This window comes from Adiantum capillus-veneris, chromosome 5 (assembly GCF_014529385.1).
Source record: "Adiantum capillus-veneris isolate H3 chromosome 5, ASM1452938v2, whole genome shotgun sequence".
Lineage (NCBI taxonomy): Eukaryota > Viridiplantae > Streptophyta > Polypodiopsida > Polypodiales > Pteridaceae > Adiantum > Adiantum capillus-veneris.
In genome coordinates this window covers 102,181,953-102,189,018 of record NC_140935.1, presented here as the reverse complement: position 1 = coordinate 102,189,018, position 7,066 = coordinate 102,181,953, and positions in this window count along the sequence as shown.

The following is a 7,066-nucleotide window of genomic DNA, read 5'->3' as shown; positions in this document are numbered from 1 at the left end:
TGAATAGCAATGTGATGTTTTGCTTGATGTACAATTAAATATCTAGTTACTATTGTCTAGCACTTTGTTTTTGTTTTATTTTGAAAGATATGGATATGTATTAAGTGTTTTGTATAATTAGTTACCATTGTTTGACTCTCATTTTAGTGTAAATGGATAGCAATGTGATGTTTATCTTGATGTATAATTAATTTTTTGGTTGCTACTATCTAACACTTTGTTTTTGTTTGTAGTTTGAAAGATATGGATGCATATTAAGTGTTTAAGTTGTAATATTTGTAGCTCTTGCTATCTTTGCGACCACCATGCTTTCCACCCACCATCAAAAAGTCATCTTGTGTTCCCTACACACAAAAGCAGTCATTATAGTATTTCAAATTTCACATGAGGCCATAGGAAATACAATGAGTTTGATATCCTCATGCGGGATCTTGTTGAGCAGATTTGGGAAAATACATTACTTCGACTTCAAAGAGAAGGCAATGCAAAATTGTGTGAAAGACAGAAGCTAGCCGACTTTGACTATCAACACAGAACTCACACTATTTTGGGAAGTATGCGAGCTGCATACAAGGATTTAAAATATTTGGCACCAGCTTTCGTGCTGATTTATGTCGATTGCAGCTATGGGATGCAATATGGAATGAGCAAAAGGAGAAGAGCAAGTGCATGAAGTCATTGGATGCAGAGTCACTTTCAAATCGCCACATTGTTCGTGCAACCAAATGTTACAAGGAAACGGACAATTATGTGCACTATTTACAAGTCCATATGCACACATCTCATCGTCATCCCACATGAGGCATTATTCGATTGGTTCATGGGCCTTTGGTGAAGTAAAAGAGTACAAAATACAAGGGATTTCTTATCTTGCCGAGCACATAACATATTGTGGGAAGCTGTACAAGGAAAACAACGGCTTCAAGTTCAAGAGCTTTCAAATAGAGTAGGGCATGCAAGTATTTCACCCAACAATTGTCTGGTGCATTGCTTTCACAAATGAGTCGTCTTGGATTACAATATTTCCTTACTATAATGGTGGCTCTCTCGACGACAAGCTCTTGAAGGTGCCCTTCAAATACAATGAATTTTCCAGATCAATGTATCACTTGGATCAAGGGTGGAAAAAGCCCAGCCCCCCCCCATCCCTCCTGACATGCGAGTAAGCCGGGAGCAGCTAGCCAAGGCCAAGGAGGTAGTGATGAATATGCCACATATTATGCATGCTATGGTAGATGGCATGGCAGCTGCACATATGGAGAGCATTATTCACACAGACTTACACCCATTTAATGTAGTGCTGGAATTCACTAAAGATTTGAAGACACGCATCGGCATCATTGATTGGGGACTTCTGCTAAGAGTGCACAAAATGTGATTTTTGCTTAATTTTTTGCATGAGGCAGACAAAAACCCAAAAAAGGTGGCACATGCTCAATCTACTACTGATCAAGAGCAACATAAGTGACGATGGATGGCGCCCAAGTTATATGATCCCCTTCTTGAAGATGCCTATACTTCGGCAAGCGATGTTCTTGCTCTGGGATATTTACTACAAGTGCTATATGACTTTTGGAAGGCAATGCAGGATCTGTGGATGGATGACAATACCCACAAAAAAGCCACCATGGAAGTTCTACTTTATAGAGCCAGAAACTAGATGTCCCTGCTGAATCTCAAAGAGAGAAAATCTATGATGCAAGTGGCATATTTTTTTAGATCATTGAAGACTAAGTGAGCAGGGGTGCAACGCCTACTAGTTGAACTCTCTCTGTCATTTAATCCAATTTTGTAGTTGAACATAGTTTTTATATTTGAAATATGTGGTGAAGATAATTTGAAATGTGGTTAAGATAATTTATTTGGTCTCATGTTTGAGGTGTACTTATCTTTACTGGATGCTTTCCACTCATTATTGGGTGTAAGCATGTTAACGTGTCACGCTTTTTGTGCTAGTTAGCATGTGCCAACAACAGGAACGTATCGTTAGCATAAGGACAATATTTAGGACGAGTATTCAAAATTGTGTATTTTAAATGAGTGGGGTGCAATCATGTAAGGTTGAGTGGTGGGACATTTTTCAAACTCAAATTCTAACTTGGTGAGCCAAAGCTCCCTTTTTCCATTCTTAGCAGTCAGTTTTGGTGGGGATGTTGCTAAGTGAAGTGTATTGATGAAGCACGCAAAAAAGCGGGGCATGTGGGCTAGCAAGAGCCATTGTGGCTCTGCCAAGCAGCCATCAATTGCTGCTTAGCATGCTCCAAGGGGGGGGGGGGGGGAGAGAGAGAGAGAGAGAGAGAGAGAGAGAGAGAGAGAGAGAGAGAGAGAGAGAGAGAGAGAGAGAGAGAGAGAGAGAGAGACTACCAATGAGAGACCTCTGAGAGGAATTGTCCGACCATCCACCAACCAAGAAACACAGCAGGGCCAAGTCTACTATTGATTCTCCTCCACAGGGCAAAAGAGTGAAGCTGCCTGATTCCTAGGGATCCCCAATGTCACAATTCATGCATATAGGCAAAGGACGGAACGACTCAGGTTCTCTCTCTCTCTCTCTCTTATGTGTGTGTGTGTGTGTGTTTGCGTGTGTATGTTTCTCTGTTAAGTGTCCCTTGGATGCAATCTTTGATTGGCTCTCTAATGAGCATTGGATTTGCCATTTACAGCTAGAGAGAGAGGTGCATTACATATATAGATGTATTTTTTCAGCTTCTACTCTCTTGATCATGTAACCTTTTGGTTTTTGCTAAGACTCCTATTGCATGTGTGTAGTTCGATGAAGAGCTCCCAAGGTGGAGATCCCATTGCAGAAGAATTTTTTTGTAACTATGGAAGATTTCAATGCTGTTTATGGCCTCTCCATGACTGGTTTGGATCCCAAATTGAGGTGGGAGAAACTTAGTGATGTGGAATGGTTCAATGTGTTCAAATAGACGAAGGATCCCAGCCAGTACCGCATTAAATGCATTTGCATCCACAACGACATGTATGAGCAGGTGATGTAGTTACACTATAAGGTCTACCAGAAGGGTTTAACAAACATGGAGATCAGCTCCACATTCGCGAAGGTATTTGTCAAAGAATTCAATCCTGTGTTGATTGAAAGTAGTACATCCATGAAGTTCAATTGGAGTATGCTAGCTAGCATATTGAACATACTGACTAGCATATTTGGTGTGACAACTAAGCATGCTTGGAGGTATACAGGGTATGATAACTAGCGTATTGGGAATTATCGTTAGCATCCAAAGCATAGTAGTAGTATGCTAAATAGCATAGTGGGTATACTGGTTAGCATATTGAACATACTAACAAGCATATTTGGTGTGCCAACTAAGCATGCTAACTAGCATACTTGGTATGCTAACTACCATACATGGAATTATAATTAGCATTATGAGCAAAGAAGTAATATGCTACATAGCATATTGGGTATGCTAGTTAGCATATTGAGCATACTAACTAGCATATTTGGTGTGCCAACTAAGCATACGTGCACATATGCAAGGTATGCTAACTAGCATACTTGATACGCTTACTAGCATGCTAACTGGCATATTGGGTATGCTAGCTAACATATTGGGTATGCTAACTAGCATACAAGATATGTTAACTAATATATTGGGTATGCTAACTAGCATACATGGCATCAGAATAAGAATCCTGAGAATAACAGGAGTATGCTACATAGCATCCATGGTATGTTAGTTAGCATATTGGAAATACTAACTACCATATTTGGTGTGCAAACTAAGCATGCTTGGTGGTATACATGGTATGCTAACTAACATACTAGGTATGCTAACTAACATATTGGGTATGCTAACTAGCATACATGGAATCATATAAGATATGCTAACTAATATATATTAATTAGCATACAAGATATGCTAACTAATATATTAGGTATGCTAACTAGCATACATGGCATCATAATAAGCATCTTGAGAATAACAAAGTATGCTATATAGCATCCATGGTATGCTAGTTAGCATATTGGAAATACTAACTACCATATTTGGTGTGCAAACTAAGCATGCTTGGTGGTATACATGGTATGATAACTAGCATACATGGAATCATAATTAGCAAACTAAGAATAATAGAGGTATGTTGTATAGCATACAGGGTATGCTAGTTAGCATATTGAACATACCAACTACCATATTTGGTGTGCCAACTAAGCATGCTTGGAGGTATACAGGGCATGCTAACTAGCATATTGGTTATGCTAACTAACATACTGGGTATGCTAACTAACATATTGGGTATGCTAACTAGAATACATGGAATTATAATAAACATTATGAGCATAGTAGTAGTATGCTACTGAGATTACAAGGTATGATGGTATGCTAGTTAGCATATTTAACATACTTACTAGCATATTTGGTGTGCCAGCTAAGCATGCTTGGAGGTATACCGGGAATGCTAACAAGCATACAGGGAATGCTAAGTAGCATGCAAACTAGCATATTGGGTATGCTACCTAGCATACAAGGCATACTGGGTTTGCTACCTAGCATATTAGGTCTACTAGGTATGCTAACTAACATATTGAGCATAATAGTAGTATGCTACATAGCATTTTGGGTATGCTAGTTAGCATATTGAACATACTATTTAGCATATTTGTTGTGCCAACTAAGCATGCTTGTAGTTATACAGGGTGTGCTAACTAGGATACTGGGTATGCTAACTAACAAACTGAGTATGCTAACTAGCATACATGGAATTATAATTAGCATTCACATCATAGTAGGAGTATGCTACATAGCATATTGGTTATGATAGTTATCATATTCTACATACTTTCTAGCATATTTGGCGTGCCAACTTAGCATGCTTGTAGGTAGATTGTGTATGCTAACTAGAATCTTAGGTATTTTAAATATACATTGAGTATGTTAGCTAGCACACTTGGAATGCACACAAGGATTCCATGTATGCTAATTAGCATACTCAACAAGCATACTTAACATGCTAACTAGAGAAATCGGTATGCTAACTAGCATACTGGTTTTGGGATTGCATACACTGTGTACATACCTACCACACATAGTACTGACATCACTAGTATGTTTACTAGTGTCAAGCATCTTCATTGCTAATAATTCTCAGTAGCATACTCTCTTGGCTAGTTAGCATATAAAGGTATTATCTCTTTGAAATAATTTGTTTTTCTTTCCATTAAAGTAGTTTTTAGCATTTTGGGCGATCTCAAAGGTTTTAATAAAAGGTACCTTTTTTTGCAGGTCTTCCAAAGCCTTTCGATAATGTGGGTCGTGCACGTGACAAGAAACTTGGCAAAGAAAAGATTGAACAAGACAAGCCCTCTATTGAGGAGCTAGATGAGTAGAACAACATGAATAAAGGGGTGGATGTTGTAGTGCAGCATGCGAAGAATCTCGGTGATGCTGTAGACAATCAACCATTGGAGGAGGATGATGACTTTGTCATGGTTTGTTGTCGGGATCAGGGATTTCATTCACATGATCACAAACACGTACATACATTAAAAACGTTGAGTGATCACATTTTAAAACATGTGATCACCTTACATGTTCATCTGACCTTCCTATGAACCTGCAAAAACTACCCAAACTAGTACTCCCACCGGGATTTTCCATATTATGGCAGGCCCGTTGGTGGGTTTCTGCCATATCTAAGTGGGCCCACCACAAACAAATAATAGCCCGACGGGCTTGGTAGTTTATCAAGTCACCATTCATCAACTTAATGTGATCATGTAAAGTGTATTTATGTGAATATGTTGATAACACATGGTAATCACAAAAAAATTCACATGATCATGTGTTTATTAAATCCCTGGTCGGGATGCTAAACCTACTGTAGCTCAAATAGTTAGCATCTCCTAGAGAAAACAATGGGTAGTTCTTTAGAGGAAATAGCAAGAATTGACATCCTAGGCAATGTGCAGGACGTTGGCAACAACAGCCCTCTAGGGAGTTTTGTGAAAATTGCAAAATAGAAGAGGAAAGCTGGTGCTGAAGAGGTACCAAGAGAGGTTGCAATGCAGAGTTTTTCTACCACTAAGAGGATTGTGGAGGACATAATACAAAGCACCAAAGGTGAAAAGAAAGCCCCCCTCTCACGAGCTTGCAAGAAACTTTGATGAACCTGATCTGCCCTATCCAAAATCTGTAATGCTAGCAAGCTAGTGTGCCTGTAATTGTTATGCCCTTGCTTAGTGTGCCCATTCCTGTCATCATTATGACCATACCCTCATATGTAGCTTACTGCACCTCTTGTGGCATCACATAACTGTTTGAAAATTTATGATGAAAAAGGTTTTTTTGGAGTAAATATATGTGTGAAACATTCCAATATATTTAGTTTGTCCTATATGCTTTTTCGTTTGATACTTGTGTTGTGTTGTAGGGGAAGAGAATTAGGTGTTAATTTCCCCGCATGATTTAAATTTTTCCCTTGTTTGTAAAAAGCTAAAAAAAAGGCAAATTGCCAGCCAGGCGGCTTAAAAGAGAAAAACTTGAGATTGAGAGGCACCTAAATCGCTACGGTCTACAACTCTCAAAAATTATGGAGTACTTGCATTATGTTCATCCCTCTGGGGAGGTTATATATGTTGAGTGGTATCCTCTAATGGACCCAATATGGGTGTCGAAGCTTCTCTCAGACAATAAGCAGGTTGTCCTACTTGATTTGAATGGCCTACTAGTCAGTGTTGTAGACGGAGCGCTCCGTATGGCAAAAATCCCTTTGCATACGTAGAGGAGATGGTTAAGTACAAAGCTGATGCTCAGCAGAAAGTGTTTTGTCGTAGAGATAGCCACAAATTTTTGGATTGGTGCCTCTGATTTTTCCATGTTTTTTATATGGAGCAGCAGCATGCTGAGTAAGGTGGGTGCAATTCTAGATAGTGTATTGAAAGGGCAGAATTGAAGAATGGTAGGTGTTTTTGCACAGTTCCATTGCACTGGCCCAAAGTGGAAGATTAGGGATAAGCCTATGTTCTTCAAGAATATAAAGCTCTTTTGGAAGAGCAATCCGAATTTTGGGCCCAAAAACAATATTATCATTGATGATA